Consider the following 20,683-nt stretch of genomic DNA (forward strand, 5'->3'; position numbering starts at 1 on the left):
TCGGAGAGACAATCAACAGGGGCTGGAAAATTTCATGGTTTCTATTGCCTCTAGGATAGACTCCACAGCCCTATGCACACCTGGGCGAGAGTTGTCCCCTTTTTTTTTCATTGGTAGGAACCGGAAAAATTAGCGGGTTCAATGACCTCCAGGATTAACTCCATAGTTCTACGTACACTCGGTCAAATGTCACCCACACATTGGCTGCTGTCTTGTGAGACGTCCCAACGTAGCAGCCTGTGATTCGATAAAGCTTTGGTCGGGCGTTTCTCATTGGCCCAGAGTCACCCAGGTGAGTTGTGAGCCAATAGCAGAGGCAGCACTGAGGTATAACTATTTGTATTTTAGCCTATCGCGAAATGAATTCGCGAATTTTTCCGGTCTCTACTCATTGGTCGCTCACTTGAGAGAGGTTTCTCACCTGCGTTGCTTGTGATTCGATAATTTTATTAACGAGAGTTTCTCATTGTTTCAAAAGTCCTTCACATAAACCATGGGCCCATCGTTGATAGCAGGTAAAAGGTAAAGACTGTTTAAATGCTAGCCTACCGCGAAATTTTCCAATCTTTAACAATCAAGTTGCCGGTTCTCCTGACTGCAACAGTTTCTACAATAAAAACAACTAGTATAAAGTCATGAAGGTTTGTTACTTCATTTACTTCGGAGGGCTTACGAGCCGGTCCGGAAACAGACTTGCAAAGTAATCGCACACATACCCTTCTTGTCTTTGGGCGAGCTACGCTGTGGGGCGGCAAAGAAACATATTACACGCTTTATTTTTAATGTTACAAATAGCGTAAAATTAACATAAGCAAAAAAGCTTGAGCTTTTTTTTTTTTTTAGCTTAAAATGTCAAAAACTAAACAAATTAGCAATTAATAGAGACCGAAAAAGTCGCGGATACATTAGACGTATGCTAGAATCAAAACACGTTTACCTCCATGCTGCTTCTGTGATTGGCCAAAAGTTTATCTGCATGAATCCAAGCCAATGAAAAACAAAAAAAGTATCGAATAGCAGGCATCACAGTTGACAGGTGTGGCATTTGGCTCGAACATGTAGTGGATCGTGGAGTCTATCCTAGAGGTAATCGAAATCGCGAAAATTTTCAGTCCCTAACCGTTAGCCAATCTAGCGAAGTTGAATTATATATAAATATAATATTCAAGGGCGCTGATATGATTCTAAGTAGTCGAAACAAATAATAAAAACGATTTTGCTTTTTGGTTTGTGAGAAAAAAAACTGTTAAATAGTTGGCGCCATTGAAGCGCCGCCCAAGGACTTTAATCCATCTCTGGCGCCAAGATGCACTGCATGTGATTACTGAGAAGCATTCAAGAGGTTAGAAATGATAACCCGAAAGGATTTATAATGGTTTCTTCCACGTGATTTCACATCTTCATCCTAACGGAGTCGGCTAAACACGAAGTAAAGCTGATTCAACAAAACTGGTATGGTTTACCTCGACAAAATTGAGGCATTAAAATGTTATAAGACCAATTGTTCAATGAGAGCAAATAAAGTACCCTGGTGTTCCTCGAAAATCTGTAATATTCTCCTAATACTGAGTAAATTTCCTGACTTACCCTAACCAAGTCCAACTTCCCTGACCTACAGAATGTGGCGCACACCATGAGTAATGTACTTTTCAAAAGAAATATGCTAGCCAACAATTTTTACCAGTATTTTTCTCATAAACGATGAGAGAATATTTAAATGTCAAAACTAAAAACGTCGATGTAGTTACCATTTGAGAACTGTTCGCCTAGATGTGTTGTGTTCATGCCAAACTAAAACTCAGATGAAGGAGGACTCTTACGTGACAACGTAACGTAGCGTGTGGCACAACCTCCCGGTATCCTGCAGAAGATCGTCCGAAAACCGCAGTGGCGCCATCTCTCCGGAGGAAGGCCGCGAATAAACATGGCGTCACCCTGCGGCCGGCGCGGACTCCAGTGGTTTCGCCGACCTACAGGAACCTGGAAGCGCACTTCCTACTCGAGGGGGACCTCTTTTGTTTGTTCCACTTCCTGCCGAATACGCTCTTGTACAACGCGCACATGTAAGGGTTAACAACCTAATCTCAGCGACTGACGTACAACGTAATCGGACAGAAGCAAAGAATTTTGCGAGACAAAAAATTTACCGCAGGCTAAACTTTACCACAGCTGTACACAGGAAAAAAATTGTTCGGTACGTTTAGTAATGATTCCTTTGGAAATCAGTTGCCAAGAAATAGTTTTTAATACTACAATAAATATATTGTATCTTTGTACAACAAAACATGGCTATTATTATTTTTGCACATATGATACACGTTTTTCGAGATGATATTTAGTATTTATTAAGAAAAAATTGGCGAATGATTTCATATTTAAAATTGATGTTTTATTGGAACATATATATATTTTTTCAAAACACGGAAAAAAGTAATCTAATATTCAAACCTTTGATTTAACCTTGTTGTATCATGCTTGTTACGTGCGCAGTTAGCCTGGAAAGAAATTAAAGGGAACGGTTTTATAAATAACTTTCTTCTTTTGGAGGTACTGGGACAACACAAAGCGAAAATGCCCGGATGAGAATCCAAACCCAGCATTACTGCGAGCACTATTTCGTAATGATTAGACACCTGTAAAATTCGCGATTTCAAATCCCGAAAGGATAGACTCCATAATCCTCTACGCACTCGTGCAAATTACATCTGCTGATTGGTTACCGACTCGTAACACCTGTTGACTGGAATGATCGTGATTCGCTAATACTTCTGTTAAAGATTTTTCATTGGCCCAGAGTCCTTCAGATAAACTGTGGCCCAATCACTGAAGCAAAATGATGTCAAAAGTATTTGGACTCTATCCTATCGCGAAATGAATCCGCGAATTTTACAGGTCTCTAGTAATTATATATATACATGTAAATGTATGCGTGTGTGTGTGTCTATATATATATATATATATATATATATATATATACATGTAAATGTACAAATTTGCAAATATCTGTAATTTTACATTGATATTTTGTTTCAGTTACAAAACAAACAGTGTGGTGGTGAGGAGGGTGGAGAATGGAGCAAGCTGGATTGTTTGTGATGAGGGGGAGGGGAGAGAGACTTGATGCGGCACGTCCAGCCTAACTCGTTGACTTCACTTGGCCTTCGACGGCCGTCGAGGACCAGGCGCCCCGCAGAAACACCAGCGGTCCACAACAGTCGCATCGAGCCATACTACGAACACTTGCCGCACCACCATCCTTTCTAAAATAAAAAATTCCCTGCAAGTAACAAACTCCGGATCGCTTGTGGAAACGCTGCCCGGCTAGTTTCCGTGAAACAAGGCCACGGAAAAGAAAGGAAGAAAATAAGAAAAGAAAAAATTGGTTGTTTGTAAAGTCGGTTTACGGACGATAGTTTAACGTGACAACGTCATAACAAAACATCGATGAAATGATTGCATACTTTTATGAATAAAATTGAATCATTTTTATTCAATTATCACTATTTTGTATGGATTCAAAAAAGGAGTGAAATGAAATCTACAATTTAATTGCTAAATTTACTTTTATTTGCACTCATTAATTCAAATATGTTTATTACTTTAACGAAGAGATTATTTTAACTATAACTTTTATACATGTTTGCTATTTAACTTCTTCCAATCTGTGTTATTCTGTTAAGGATAGGACGATGATAGGAAAAAAGTAGGAAACGAATGGGAGTGTTTCAAGTTTAATGTGCCCCGAAAAAGTCAAATCGATGGTTGTTCCAATCGAGTGGAAGAGAGATAGATGCGGCGCAAGCGTACAATGAGCGTAACGGGACACAGCGTAACGGGACAATGTGAGTAACGGGACACTTTTTCGTGCGTGCAGCCGGCGTTCATCGATTTATTTGACGTTGTCACATCAACAATTTTTTGCGTGGTCGCCAACGCGAATTAGAAGTGAAGCTCTACTCTCTAACAATCCACTTGAATGATTAAACAAAATATTTAATCATTTACTTGAGCGATAAACCCTAAACAATAAATTGCACTATGGAGGTTTACAACTGTAACAAACATAGCTACGAATAAACCTACTAAGAATCTTAGAATCTGTCAATCTATCTACTTCATGCGTCAACATCCCACCCCCCACTAATCGAGCGTTGCACTTATAGTTACTCCATTATGAGTCATCGCCTCGACTTACCTTGCCGGCTGCAAAGAATTTCCACTTCAAAAGATCTGATCTTCATTATCTTAACCGGCAATTGTATTCGAATAATTTCTGTAATTACCTCCCCCCCCCCCCCCCATGAGCAAAATACCGACCCATAGGACGATACTGTTTGTCAGTGACTGCTTTATTTAAATAACGTTACAGGGAGGTAGAACCTACAAAAAAAAATTCTTAAACATTTCCTCTCTCAAAAAAAAGTGCAAATGAAACATAACATACTTGCGTGAACTCGCAAACTTCTTGGCAAACGTACAAAAAGGTGATCTACATGCATATAACAAATGTGACCGCACATTCATCTCTCTATACATAGCTGCCACACATTATATCGGTGGCAAGAAACTGCAATTTATCTACAAAGACCAGAGTTGTATTTTTCAAAAGAAGTACAAAAAAAAGTGACTATATTAAGTTATTTGTAGGGACACCTGTATTTCGCGATTTCATTTCATGTCAATGTATTTCACAAAACACTCTAGCTTTTTCTAAGAGTCATGGCAAATTGTGATGGTGCAGCAGCACGGTGACCACATTCTCATTGGCCCCGTCAAGAGCGGGACGACACCTCTCACCGACCTCAGCCAATAACCACAGGAGAAAAGCTACAGTATTTTGTGAAACACCTGGACACGAAATGTATTCGCGAAATACAGGTGTCCCTAGTTATTTGATAACAAGTAAGACCTCCGCACAACCATACGCATTTAACTAATTCAAAAAAAAAAAAAATTGCACTGTGGCTACAAAATTAATTTGTTTATTCGATCCATTTGTCAATAATAACCAAATCTAATGCAGCACCCGAGACGGCAGCAATGGCCAGGGATACTATACGAGCCTGGACTCGAACCCGGGCCCACCGGATACAGAGGCAACAACACAAGCCTCGCCGACCTCGCCCACGGAGGTGGCGTATTAGCGAGCGACACGGTATCGACGGCAGAAGGAGTTGGTTACGCGACGCCCCGAGCATCCATTTTTGTTGTGAAGATGAGTGCGCCGGGGGCTGATGGGTTTCCCGTGTCGGGTCGGCGGAGCGGGGGCCCTCTGTCAACAGAGACCACGGAGTTGCCTGCGCGGCGATGTGTCCGCGTCAGCGCAGTCCAGCAGCGCCGGCCGACCTCCGCCCCGGCGCCTTGTACGGGGCCAGCCGAGGAACAAACCGTTATTAGAATTAGCATTTGAATCCAAGCATGGGCATGCTCGAGAACTGAGAAACACTTTAACATTTTTTTTATTATATATTAACATGATCGAAGAGAGATTCATCGGCTGTAGGTAATTGTGTTTTGTATTTCTTTCTTTCTGGAAACCTAACGTGATGAAACGGGGACTCTCTGAACAAAAACGTGGATTTTACGGTCCAGTTTATACTTTTGTGACTGAGGCAAACTAGGATAGCTTTCCAACAACCATGATCTAAAAGCTATTTCAATGTCTTTACTTGTTCTCTACAAACTTTAGCAGTCTTATTCGCTCTTGTTTTTTAACCTACAAATATGCGGTATCATATCCACTCGATGGGGCCAGCCGAGGAACACACTTCCACACGCTGCTGGGCAATTACTATCCCCCCCTCCCCCCCCCCCCCCCCCACCACCGGGCCAACCTGCGGCGCGCGTGCGGGTGCAAAACTACTGACAAAAAAAAAAGGGGGATTTGTCTGTAAAGTCGGTTTACGGACGATAATTTTACGTGATAACGTCATAAGAAAACATTGATGAAAAATTGCATACTATTATTTAATTTTCAAATATTATATTTACAGTTTGTGCAAAAATTTATTTAAATAATTTGTTTGAATATAATCACGAACAATTAGTTAAAAAGCCCCTCTTTAACCTGTTTGATATTATAGAAGATTTTCTCGCACGGTGGTTGGCCGGTTCTTGCACGCTCGGCTCAGGCGAAACGTGAAAATGAGTCATGCTTTTTTCGTGCGTGCAGCCGGCGTTCATCGATTTATAAGAAGTTATCACGTCAAAAAAACCTCGCGATTTAAAAACTGCTCACGATATCAGAGTGGCGTCTATTTCCGAAAAGCATTTAACAATATGCCGAGGACGGATGACTAGTAATAGACGAACCATTGCTCCAAAGGATTGAAAAAATGAGAAGTAGAAAAAAAACATAACTTTTTATTAGGTATACTATCAAATCCGTTCAAATTGTTTGTAAATCTTATAATTCTTACCTAAATTTTTGTCTGAACCAATTCTTGATAATATAAACCATTATTGCAAGGGATGTGGAAATAAGAAGGGTATTTTGTTTTAAGGTATACTTTCGAATCTATTATAATTTATTGTAAAACTCCTTAACTCTATCTAAAACAATTGGCTGAAACAATTTTTGATGAAACTAACTATAACCGTAAAAACAGGGGTTGAAATTAAAAAAAAATTCTTAGTATCAAATTTGACGGAATTTATTAATAACCATCTTAAAGTGACCTTAAAAATTTGACCAAAAATTATTGTTGCGACCACGTAGTAGTGCAAGGGATGAAAAATAGTGTTTGAAGATCAAAAATAATTGCATAACTACCTTAGGCATAAAATAAAATTCGTTGACATTCAGTGCTGGATGTATTAAGTTAAAAACATTCAAAGCAATTTCACTGCATGGAATAAGAGAAAATGTTAAATCGATCTTTTTTGAACATTGGCGAACATATGGGATGTCATGTATGCTACATTAAGTTCTTAAAAATTTTCCAGGATTTTATATAAGGTTCCAAAATATTTCCAGAAGAAATATATTTGTATCTCTTAGTTGCCCTTTGCACGACGAGAGGACTGCGCGTCAGTCAACAGCCTTGAGCTTAGAGGCGATACCGTGCTAGCAGCACCAGCGAGCGTCGCCCTTATCATACCGTCTCACTAACACAGATACACCCCGTGACGAGGCGGGCGGCCTAATGGCGTTTGTTCGTTTCCTTTAACAACACAGATAATTTGTTATGAAATTTTTTTTTTTTATAAGATCCGTGTTTGAAATACAGTGTAGCGCAGTCTACGAGATGATAAAAAGAAACCTGTTCGGGCAGCTTTGTTGGAAGTCGTGCCCCTGCCTCCGCGCCGGGCTTGTCCGCAACCCGCGAAGCACCGGTGCCATGACATCAGCTGCCCGCGCGGGAGACATCGCTAGAGTATCTTCTTGCGCGTTCGGACGCCATTACGCCACAGCGCTTCACTGTACAGACGTGCACACCTGTGAGTTACAAATACAAACACGTCATTGTCATTGCTACTGAGACCTACCTCGGAAATAAACCTATTGTTTCTAACAGGCTGTGATCGGGAACAATACAGAATTTTTGACGATAGGGTCTTCTTGCATTAAAACTTTAATTTATCGTTAATGAATACGATATAATTATTTATTGTTGAATTAAAAATGTAGAGGAACGAAATGATAGATTTTTCAAGCCGGTAATACGCGATTCTGTATTTATCAAAAAAAAAAAATGTGCTGCGTTCGAGAAAGAATTTACAAGTACAAGATTTGCACAAATATATAATGCGCAAAACTCTAAAATTAATAACATTAAATAATCACAGTTTATTTCCAATGTCAGGCTGAAAGTTACAATATCTGTGCTACCGATACTAGGTAATAAATAGCTTTGTGTCAAGTCACACGATGCAGTGAAGGCGTTAATATATTACCGTTAAAAAAAAATACATATGTATATTTGCTAGTTTCTATATGGGAAAAAAAGCAGCAATGCTTAACTATGCTGTTTCACACTAACATCTATTTTCGTTAATTTTTCGACATGTTGCTATTGATATTCCTCATTACTGCTATAATTTAACAGGTTGCTATTTCACATCCCAGACCTACTTCCGCGGGCGCCATTAGCCTCTCGCTCGTACAAGTGGGGATAACGAAGAAAACAGAGATAAGGTGCACAACGTACAAACTATCCCAGAAGAACCAATCAGTGGTAGTTCTGTTTAAACGATTGAGGAGTGTAAGCCAGCTCGGCACCCTGTTGTATGTCAATATTTCTTTGGCGCAAATAAAGTGCTTTGTTTTAGCACTGCAACAGAATATTTTAGCCAAGTTAACGAAATATTTTGTTTTAAAAAAAATAGTTGGTTTGTTTACATTTACGATTTGTAGATTTTGAAACCCCATTTTTAACAAATTTTGTGGCTTCAACAAACACGATCAAATTCCAGCACTAAGCCGTTTTGAAATTTTTTTCCCTTTTACTACACAATACAAACGAGTTTTTTTTATTTAACACTGCAAATTTTAAACCGTTTAATAAAACACAGTTAGTGACACTGAATGAATAAAAAAAGTAATGCAAACCCTTAAAAAAATAAAATAAGTAATTTCAAATATTTTAGAAAAAAAAACTACCCATGACATGGATCTATTTTTAGTAACCAGGCAGTGACCAAAGATCCCCTTTGGATGTTTATATGCCATGTGGACCACATATTCCTTTTTTTTTTTTTTGACAAATATTATGTTGGCTTGAACCTTTTATCTCCGCATGTAAGGGGGGGCGGTCAGACATGCGACACACACGGCGTCGACGTTATAATCTCGAGAGGGTAGTTTGGCACCCTCGACCCCTCACCCCCTCCCATATAGACTTGCTTTATGTGCGGTAGCGGGGGGAGAGGGTGGCGACTTCCAGAGGTTGTCGATCTGATTGGCCGGGGTCCCGCGCGCTCGCCCGTGGAGGTATGCCGGGACATAAATCACTACGCGCAAAAGAGTGCCGAGGATGGCAAGGGGAGGGGGGGTTGTGCCCCACCCCCTCACCCAGAGGGAACCTGGAGGTTGGGGGGAGGGGTGTCCGAGGGACGGTTGGTTCTCTCCGGCTGTCAATAACCACATGACTTACGACTTCTCTGATAGCGGCCGGAACACATCTACAGCTCTTCTTTCCCGCTTCCTTCCGGGGTCTTGGGTGGGCCGTGTGTTTGCGGGGTACTTTTTTATATTTTTCTGCTTCCACAACCTTTCCCCTCCCGCACTCACAACCCCCGCGCCCAGGGAGAAAGGCACAGAACAACAAATTTGGCAGAAGCGGATCCGCCCTCGTCCACGCCGTAAGCCCGAGGCAAAGACTTTAACGTTTTTTTTTTTTTGGTTAACTGAACATAAACCATGTGGCTACGGAGCCGAAAATTTTATGGTTATGTACTCATCGAAGTCAATACTATGAATTATAAATAACAGTTCGTAAAGTAAAAGTTTATTTCGTCATCAAATTTATTTGAAACATTTTCCCGTCCTGAGGGGTGTACTCAAATGCTCAGATTTTAGTATTAGAATGATTTGCGTGTAAACTAGCGAAGCTAAAGAGCGATTAATTGAAAAGTATATGAAATCACCGATGAAAGTTGTGTCCCACAGCCATGCATGTAGTGACCGATCCCCTGGGAAATTAATTTTTTTATTGAACTACACTACTTATTATCACGACTGTAGGAATAAAAATATTTCTAACTAAAAACTTGTGATAGGTATGTTTTGTTTGAAAATAAAATAAAACTTTGAAATAGTATATTTATTATATTTTTCACATGTAGATTCTCGATCGTAAATGCTTATTGATAGAGACCTGCAAAATTCGCGGGAAACAATGACCTCCAGGATAGACTCTACTACAACACTCTACACACTCGGGCAAATGCCACCTGTTCATTGGCTGCTGACTTGTGAGTCGTCTCGACCGACTGTGATTCGACACTTCTTTGAGCGATGGTCTCTAATTGGCCCTCATTACTCCAGATTAACAGTGAACCAATTGCAGAAGCAGCGCTAAGGTATAATTATTTGAATTGTAGCATATCACGAAATGAATCCGCGAATTTTGCAGGTCTCTACTTATTGAAGGCAAGATACAAAAATTAAAATAAATTTTAAAAAAATTCAAATTTTTCGAACGATAAATACAACTTCTCCGCCTCAGTGTTCGCAAGCAGAAGCAGACAACTGCGAACAGTAATCCAGCAGGGCGATGTGCGGGGTCACTGGCCGGGCAGTCGCTCAGCCAATGAGCTCCCAGAATAACCCCGCGAGCACAGCGTCCATTCACGTTGATTCCCGCTGCGTCTACAGCGGTGACGTCATGGCGTGTTCCTCGCGCCCCGATGCGCTGTCCATTTGTCTTCACTCGCCTTGCCTCGAGTAGGGAGGTCAAGTACTTCATCGAGCGCGGAATGCTTCGATGCCTTCAGTTTGTCCCTGGTCGCGAGTTGAGAGCTTGCGCGTCGGGGACGCACCACAACGCCGAAATACCACAACGCCGAAATGCCAAATAGACCACAACGCCAACAGCTAGAAAACTGCTGTGTACCACAACGCCGAAATACCACAACGCCGAAATGCCAAATTGATCACAACGCCGACAGCTAGAAAAATGCTGTGTACCACAACGCCGACAGCTAGAAAAATGCTGTGTACCACAACGCCGAAACACCAAAACGCCTAAATACACTAACGCCGAAAAATGTCATTGCAGGACTGCCACAAAGGTTAGGTTAGGTTAGACTAGGTTAGGTTAGACTAGGTTAGGTTAGGCTAGGTTATGTTAGGCTAGGCTAGGATAAGCTAGGTTAAGTTAGGTTAGGTTATATTACGCTAGGTTAGGTTAGGTTAGGTTAGGTAAGGTTAAGTTTGATTGTGGTATTTCGGCGTTAAGGTACATTTAAGAAACACACACAAATTCATTCAGTTGTTATTTCGGCGTTGTGGTACACAGCAGTTTTCTAGCTGTCGGCGTCGTGGTCAATTTTGACATTCGGCGTTATGGTATTTCGGCGTTGTGGTAACGACCCGCTTGCGTCGACCTCGGCGCGGGCTTTCCTTCAACAAAACTGCTCGTTCGCTTACATGACTTGGCTTGCAAAGTATTTCATCTACTACCAAAAAAAAAATTAATTAATTTTTTAAGAACACATATATAGCAAAAATAACGTAATTGAATTACACTGACACAAATCTCAAATTTACGAGAAAAATATTTAAGAATTATTAAACACAGGGGTGACTAAAATAGCTATTTGAGGGGCCCACGCAGTCAGGGGTGTATTTGTGTTGGCGAGGCTGGATGATAAGTGCGACTCTCGCTGGTGATTCTGGTGTGGTATCGCCTCTAAGCGCAAGACTATGGACTGGCGCGTAGTCTTCTCGTCGTGCATAGGTCAACCACTACATTATATGGAGGATAAATGAAGATTAGTGTGTAACGCAAGTCTCTTGAGTGCTTTCAAGAATCTCTACCGAGATTTTCAGGCCAAAAAAATTACTCTCAATACACTTGTTTTTAGTCATTTTCACTCTTATAAAAATACTCACGGTTTTAAAACTAAATACTGAAACAGAACTAGTCATCCGCCCTAAGAGTATTCTTAAATACTCATCGTGAACATAACCCACTTTGGTAGCGGGAGAAGTTTTCTAAAAGCTTTTTTTTTCTGAACCTGTGCACACGTGTGAGCGCACAGGTACGCGAAGCCCTTACGTAGTTCTTTTTTTAGTACACGTGCTACGTAGAAAGTAAACGGATTTTTAAAAAAATATATGAATAATTTGTACGATTTAAGCGTTAAAACGTTTTACCACATCACCAGAAATACTTCGTGTGAACGTTCGGTTTCGCTGTTCAAAGTCACAGTACGGTCCAGTTCTTCGAAGGCTATATATTGTTTGAGAATGGTTAAAGTAGTCCACGTCTTATATACAGCCTTCCACCCGAAATATATTGACACTTTTAGACTATCTGCCTTTCGGCCACACACACACACACACACACACACAAGAAACGTCTGTTTTTCCTCTTTGTGCGCGAAGCGGCGACGATTGTTAAAACGTGTTCTCTTGTAGCCACGCGCTACCTCGACGCCCGGCTGAATTTCCGAGTCCGCTCTCAGAGAAACACGGACGTATTCGCGACGGACGAAAACGGGATGCGGGGAAGAAGCGACTTCCCGCGTGAGGTTGCTGACGTCGCTTCCGCGGAAAAAAAAAAAAAAAAAAACTTGGGCGCGGAACCGGGCCAGGCGGTCAGCGGCGCCGCGCCGAGATAACTCGCGCGCTGGTTTCTGTCCCTGGAGCCCGGTGACGTAACGCGGCGCCCCGCAGGGGAGCAACGCCCTGGTATCTCGCCGCCGCGTCACGTGATCGCTATCTGGTCGCGAGGGCAAACAGGAGGCCGGCATGAGCGTCGAGGATCCGCCGCAGGGACGCGTCCAGGATGCCAGGATGCCAGGATGCCAGGATGCCAGGATGCCAGGATGCCCGGATTCCAGGATGCTGTGCCATCATTACGTCATCTTTCCATCACTCTTCTCCACAGCAGAACCTTACATCAAATCAGATCTCAGGGAATAGCAAAAATTTTTAAAAACTCTAGAAATTTGCTTCAGGAAACTGAACATTTTAAATTTTTTTTTTGTTTTTATTTAATTGTTTTAGTAGCCTACTATGTTCTTACGTCAATTATCTGATGATTTCTTTTTTTAAAAAAAGTGTCATAAATACATGTAGCCTATACTAATGTTATTAAATACGCATGTCAAAGTGTGAAAGACATGCTTAAGTGTTCCACCGGGAATTAAATAAAGTCTACTTGGAAACACAATTCCTGTATTGGCCGTAGCTTTTTGTGACTCCAACTTTAGTGGATGTGTTGTCATCTCCGCCATAACGGAGGCAAGTTTTACAAAATAAAAACGATGTTACGGCGTGAAAACTGATTTCTGACGCCAATATGGTTTTCTTTCGATACCTTTCTCTCGCCCTTAACTGCACTGTTAGAAAATACCGTGAATCTACGGACTTTTTAACGAAGAACTTTTCGTGATTACATACATCTGAATTTGCGTGAAAACTACTCCGTATTCCCTTCCTAGTTCCCTGCTCCGTTGTAAACAGGGTAACAGGCAAGTGTAAGGAAAAAGGGTTATCTTGATGTTTTTGACTTAATTAAATAGTTTTTTTTTTTAATGTTTTTGAGGTAAATCAAGATTATTCTTGTGGATTCTTGCTCGATGTAAATGAAATCATCACTAGAGTCCCGGAAATATTGCGGATTCCTCTGGCCTCAGGATAGAATTCCAAGTTATAGGTGTACTCGACCCATGTTTACTTTCCCATTGGTTGATTTCTTAGCGAGTGCATTTTTATCCTTGTTATTTGGGACTACCTGATTCGCTTACTTCTCTCCTAGCTGGACATCGTTGGCTCACGGTTGTAGAGGGGCGTGTCCAGATAACTGCGGTCCAATCATGAACACAGTGCGACAGTGCGGAGGTTTGCATTCTAGCTTGCGACTAAAAGAATGCGCGAAAATTACGTGGCTCTAATCATCACCCATTAATTTACGAAGATAACTGAAGATTAACGAAGATCCCAGGATTATTCGTAGCCGGCGTTCTTCGTAAAAATTGAGGCGAACATTTTCAACAGCGCGCAGCAGGATCACGACCATCGACCGTCGCTTCGCGGAGATCGCGTGTCGCCTTAGCGACCACGGCCACCGAGGACCCCTCCGAACCCCTTCAAGTCCCCCCGGGGGGGTGAGGGGGTAACTGTCGGGAGGGCTGAAGCGAGTGGGTCAAGTGCCCCCGGAGCCGCTGGTTATTAAACCGCCGCCCTGATTGCGGGGCTGGGAAAAGGGCCGAACGGAGGAGTCCTCTAAGGGTCTCCTCTTCGTGCGAGTGAAGTGTCGCTATCCGTCTCTTTCTATCTTTCTCTCTCTCTCTCCCCCTTCCGTCGTGAGAAGACCTCGGCGCCGAGCGCTAAGAGACTTATCTAGATCCACGGAATTTTCGCACATTCATTTAGTCGCAAGCTAGAATGCAAACCTTCACACTCTCGCACTGTGTTCATGATTGGCACGCAGTTGTTTGGACACGCCCCTCTACGACCGTGAGCCAACGATGTCCAGCTAGGAGAGAAGTAAGCGAATCAGGTAGTGCCAAATAACAAGGATAAAAATGTTCTCGCTAAGAAATCAACCAATGGGAAAGTAGACATGGGTCGAGCACACCTACAACTTTGAATTCTATCCTGAGGCCAGAGGAATCCGCGAAATTTCCTATCAGCTACCGCGGAACTGGATTACCGGGCGGTGGCGTTCTTCCCGTTGCGTAAATACTCTTTAAAAGAAGCTTTCAAGAAGGACACTCGGAATCAGATGAGGTTCCCGATGCTACCGCCGCGGTCCTCTGGGCGCTGCACTCTGCCGGGACCGGTTCACCGACAAAACATTTTTTCTCCTCAAATTTACGAATAACGGTGGTTTACAAATGATCCAGGGATCTTCGCAAACAAACTTCGAACAAGAATCCAAAATAATGATCTTAGAACAATAGCAGAACATTCTTGTTCAGACTCCTACAAAAAAAAAAACACTTTCTTGCTTTTACGTGTGTTCTTACTCCATAAACCGAGATAGACGGCGTAGTTTTTTTTTTCTACGAAGATCCAAGCTATTTGAAATTACTTCGTCGGAAAATCCGCAAATGTGCTGTGATTTCTAAGAGTGATGGCAAGCTCTGCGACGATCGTAACGACCTCAAATTAGAGCTTTTTCGATATCAGACTTAGTAGTTGGATGGTAACCTCTGAATGATGAAGAAACATCGCAATATTTGTTTCCAATGCGTTTTGTACCTATAAACAACTATCCCCCCAAAATATCAAATGTATTAAAAATGTTACAACTTATTTTTGAAAATTTAGAATTCTAAGAACGACGCTCCAGTTATGACTTAGTAATAAAGATAGTTTTTTTTTTTGGTACAAGAATTGACTAGTGCAAGATGCATAAACGGTTTTTATTTATTCGCGGAATAACGAGATGATGACTTGTTATCTGGCGGGTTCGAGCGGAACAACCTCTGGCTCGCTGAACCCGCCGACGGAACAGAGAGAGAGAGCACTACTGTGGGCTATTGCGAGGAGGTCGAGCCACACAGAGCGCGCGCCGCGAATCAACGAGGAAACCAGTCGCCGGCGAGGGAAACAAGAACGAGGGGCTTGATGAACTCTTCACAGTCGATATCTCCTCGGGGGCGCTGGGGGCAAGGGGGGGGGGGCACCGCGGAAGACGCCGCCACCGGACGCGAGGTGGCGCCCCCTGGTCCGCCGCCGCCTTCACTGGAGTCGTGACCCCCGACCCGGACATCAAGCCAAGGCCTTCTTGCGAGTGCCCCGGGAACAGTCGGGAGAAAACCGCGCTTTCAAGCTATTTCATTACTGTACATTTATATTACTGTAATGTATAATAATGCATATTTATATTACTGAAACGTATAATACTGTATATTTATATTAATGAAATGTATAATAATGTATATTCGGACGGTCTCCGGGTACAAGGTAAAAAGTCAAGAATTCACTTTTTTGCAGGAGAAACAAAAAAACTCTTAGATAAAACTTGAATTTAAATACTTAAATTTTTCTTGCATTATTCTTTTATTTACCAACATATTTGCCAATGATTAAAAATGCATTACATATTCTAAGTATACTTAAAGAGTTTATTGCTGGAATAAACTAAAAACCACCAAAATGTGACTTGTTACCTTTTACCCGGAGACCGTCCTTTTATATTACTGAAACGTATAATGCTGAATATTTATATTACTGAAATGTATAATAATGTATATTTATATTACTGAAACGTATAATACTGTGTATTTATATTACTGAAATGTATAATAATGTATATTTATATAACTGAAATTTATAATACTGTTTATTTATATTACTGTAATGTATAATACTGTATATTTGTATTACTGTAATGAGCTCTTATAGGTAACATTGCTCAAATGTTGTACGCTGTTAAAAATTTCCACTTTAAATTTACGAAGAAGGCTTGTTGCACACTAACCACGTATCTTTGTAAATTTACGGGTACTGCGTTTATTGACTTCGCCCATTGAAACAACGAAAGAAAACCATACTGGCATACAAGCCAAATATTCAAAAATCTTGTTAAGGGGCCCGCGTGCAGGCGCCATTTACAAACTGCTCGAGTTCACGAACAGCATTGAAGAGCCATTGCGCTTGTCTAAACAAGCTTCGTTCCATATGGTTTCGTGTTGATCTTGTGTTGTTTGTACGGTGAAAAAATTGGTTGTCTGTAAAGTCGGTTTACGGACGATAGTTTAACGTGACTACGTCATAACAAAACATTGATGAAATGATTGCATACTTTTATGAATAAAATTGAACCATTTTTATTGAATTATCACTATTTTGTATGGATACAAAGGAGGAGTGAAATGAAATCTACAATTTAATTGATAAATTTACTTTTATTTGCACTCATCAATTCAAATATGTTTATTACTTTAACTAAGAGATTATTTTAACTATAATTTTATACATGTTTGCTATTTAACTTCTTCCAATCTGTGTTACATATTCTGTTAAGGACAGGACGATGATAGGAAAAGTAGGAAACGAATGGGAGTGTTTCAAGTTTAATGTGCCTCGAAAAAGTCAAATCGGTGGTTGTTCCAATCGAGTAGAAGAGAGATAGATGCGGAGCAAGCGTTCAATGAGCGTAACGGGACACAGCGTAACGGGACAATGTGCGCAACGGGACACTTTTTCGTGCGTGCAGCCGGCGTTCATCGATTTATCAGACGTTGTCACGTCAAAAAGGGGTAAAACGGATGTTTTCACAAACCCCATAGGCGACTATAAGCGCCTGACGTGGCGTTCCTTTGCGTCGAGACGATGGGGTTTAGTGGGTCGCGAGGCGGCCTGTGTGTCGCCGTCGTTATCTTCATTACCGCGAGGCGTCACGCCTCATTTCGCCAGTCCCTCCCCCCTTCCCCCTTTGCCCCATCTTCTGCCGTAATCAACCACCCGCTGTGTGAGGAGGAGAAAGCTGTCCCGGGTCGAGACATCTCTATTGTCCACGGAGCACATTCGGTCCTGGGTCGTCAGGACGAGAAATATGAATCTCGTCGTGAGGAAGATCTTACATTGCTAGGGGCAGGCATTTTTCGCGAATAAATCTGGACGTCTATTAGACTGCAACACAGTATACCCGTACCAGTGGTTTCTTCCTCGTGATTGGCGGCCTTATTTGACCGGGCCAATCAGGACTTGTTTGATTCCGCGCTGACTCACTGTGATTGGTGTTGTAAAAAATCTGCATTGGCCTGAAATAAAAATCACCCAATTAAGAAACACAGACGATGCTACAGTGTTTTAACTTTCAGCCAGTCTCGGAATCTTTTTCGCGAAATATGCACGCCCCTGTACATGGCTACTCTGCTGTTGCCGTCAAATAGGTACAGTAAAATCGTGTATAGTCTGTCTCACGTTAAGATTGTAGTACGTAGTAAATGGCGAACACTGTTGCCAGATTGATACTACCCGGGTTGTTAACATTAAAATTATTATTATGTATACCTTCGTCAATCATAACAAGTTTTAATATTATTTTTTATTATACTTTTTATTGATTTTTCTAAGACCATGAAATAGTGTCCACTGACAGTATTACTACAGCTCTGGTCATTCTAACAGAAAAAAATAATTAAAAGCTAAACACCAATTATTATTTCACAGGATATGCTATTTTTAACATACAGTCACAATTAATAATAAGGCATGCCATCAAAGTACGAGTAATGCTAAAAAAAGAGCTAAACTTCTTAAAATTAAATAATATTAAAATGTTGTTGATACAATGATGGCATCTTTCAATCACATCTCCTTAAATAAAAAATTGAATTATCACATGATGCTCTTGATGAAATACGCCACGAAATCGTGTTTTCACAATTCTTGTTCCAAATTTTACCTTACAAAATACAATTTTTCCGCTACATTAAACCAATTTTCATTCCATTACGAAGCTGTGTCTTGAAAATTTTGCGCTGTATGGCGTGCATCTGGCAACAGAGCACAACGAAACAATGACAGCGCTAAAACTGGAAAGAGAACGTACCTTTATGCCAATTTATACACACTTTAATCTAAAGATGAGATGCGCTATAACATAACATGACATAAAATGGTCAACCACCATAAGGTCCCTGACGTCATTTTAATCCCTCTTCGCCTCTACCCAAAGCACATTCATATCTTCGAATCCTTGTATGAACCGTAATTCTCCATATCGTATTTCTATGACTACATAATCTCACTGTTCTTTCAAAAAGCATTTGCTAACAGACCATTTCCTCGTAGTTTACGTTTCAACCAATTTACTTCCCGTTAATGTATAGTACAGATCAGCGTTCTTGTCTCTTTCGTCCTTGGCAGTACGTCTTCATTTCTTAGCTTCTTCAGAAATTCCACTCTTCCCAGCCATCGCCTTAAACAGCCTAAAGTCAATAGGTCTTACTGACAATCGAACTCGGTTTACCAGCAGCCGTTAGGCCGGCTCCCTTACCACACTTCTAGAAATTTTTATGTAGGATTTTTCCAAAATATAATAAACATACTTTATACTTCAGTATGTTAAAATAACAAGCAACTAATACAGAAAACAGGCAAAACTCGCACTTTTTTTTTCATATTATTTTCAATTATTCAATTACTTAGAACCTAGACCACCAACTGACAGCGGACTACAAATACGATTATATCCATGTCTATCGAGCCTAGTGTGATACACTTACTAACCTGTTCCATCCATTAAGACCTACTGTGATTATTTTTAAGAAAGCTACCAATTATTTGTTTCGTGTGTGGACCAGATAATCTCAAAAAATGATATTGTTATATTTTTATACAATTCGAAGATGAACTTCATACAACTTATGGAGCTTATTATACCTAGAGCCAGTTCACATCAGTGGTAGATAACTTATAATCTCTAGGTTACATAGTGTTCTCTCTCTATCCCTCTCTAACTCCTAGCAAGTCGCCAATTATTACATTAAAAAGATATCGAAATGAGTCAACACACTAATATGATAATTCAAAATTTAAAATTAGATTGCCTTATTAAAAAATTCAAACTCACAAAAAAACCACTGCAGGTTTTAATTCCCATGGATATTGGAGCACTGGCCCACAGTTAGAAGAAATGAAAGAAAAAAACTGAGATAAGCAAGTTTCCAACTTTATTCCTAACACAAACTAGCACTCATTCCCCCAGCGTGAAGTATTGTAAGTAACTACACTTCACACCACGGTTGTAATTAAATCCTTTTTAAGACAGACACAAGACTTGTCATCAAAAACTTAAGTTTAAGAATAAATATAAACACAACTTACTTCAGTTGTCAATTTTTTTTAAACCATCATTAACAAATTAATATATTTTGGAATTTTAGTAAGAATTTTTCACGACCTTTTAAGATAAAGTTAGTTTAACTCCAAAATTCGTAAGGCATTTCTGTAAAATCAACATGTTAGAACCGGAATATGCTTCAAAAGACTATAGTTTATGTACTATTATTGTTAGTGCTGTGTGTTTGTTACAAAATAGAAATCTGATAATATAATATAGAAACAAGCGCGAGTTAAAAAAAAAAAATTTGCGTTTTGACATTATGGAAGTAAATAAAAAACAAATAAGAGTAGTAAAAAAACTATATTTCCGGTACCGGGAATCGAACCCGAGCCTCCTGGGTGAAAGCCAGGTATCCTAGCCACTAGACCATACCGGATTACATGTAGTAGTGTCACATCACATTTATATCAGTAGCAAACACCTTTTCTTATATCTACTTTATCGATAATTTCTTCAATTCCAATATATTAGCGTCTTGTTCACTGACAAGTATGTCAGTAGCTAAACCAGTTCTTTATTTTATCATCTTGTCTCTTTGCAAGATAACCTTAAATCTTTATTTATAAATCAAAACCTACATAGGTTTAAAAAAAAACAAAGCGAGGGACCCAATGTACGTCCTGTCAAACATAAGCCCTGTCCCGTCCGGCTGACTGTCGAAATTTCATTCCTTACCACATCCAATAAAGTTGGTCACTTCGGATAATTTCATTTTCGAAACCATATCATCCTGTAGACACTTATTTCAAGAACTCAAAGTTCTACCTTTTTACTATCTATATTTTACTAAAATATTGATTTTGATGGAAGAAAACATACACCTACAAATAGTAATATACACCAGTATAAAACGAGAACTACTCTGGACCTCAGAATACCATCTAACTTCACCAGGCAATATGCCAAAAACAGTAACTATGTGTGCATCTTCCTGCACAATAGTTGTGTGGATGTAGGGTGATTTGAAACCAAAATAATTTATGCCATTATTATTGTGATTGTATACAATATGTCCCATATTTTAATATAGTGTACTATATTTTTTATAGTTTCACATAATGTAATGTTTCTTTGTAAGTATAATGTAATTGTATATTGTGTTCTGTATTATATTTTATATATATTATATATAATAGTATATATCCAGCATGTATCATACATTGCAATATATATGTATATATAAATCCCTATCGGTACAGCCTACA

At 40.3% G+C, this 20,683-nt stretch overlaps 1 protein-coding gene and 1 non-coding gene across 24 annotated transcripts in view; both read right to left on the reverse strand.

Moving 5' to 3' along the window:
* The window catches only part of LOC134542023 (basement membrane-specific heparan sulfate proteoglycan core protein), a 649,742-nt gene that overhangs the window by 507,124 nt on the left and 121,935 nt on the right, over positions 1–20,683 (reverse strand). The gene's annotated exons all lie outside the window — the stretch shown is intronic.
* Trnae-uuc (transfer RNA glutamic acid (anticodon UUC)) lies at positions 19,783–19,854 on the reverse strand. The gene has a single exon. It is a non-coding gene; the product is annotated as a tRNA-Glu (tRNA).

The sequence above is a fragment of the Bacillus rossius genome (genome assembly GCF_032445375.1).
Source record: "Bacillus rossius redtenbacheri isolate Brsri chromosome 4 unlocalized genomic scaffold, Brsri_v3 Brsri_v3_scf4_2, whole genome shotgun sequence".
NCBI classification, from domain to species: Eukaryota; Metazoa; Arthropoda; class Insecta; order Phasmatodea; family Bacillidae; genus Bacillus; species Bacillus rossius.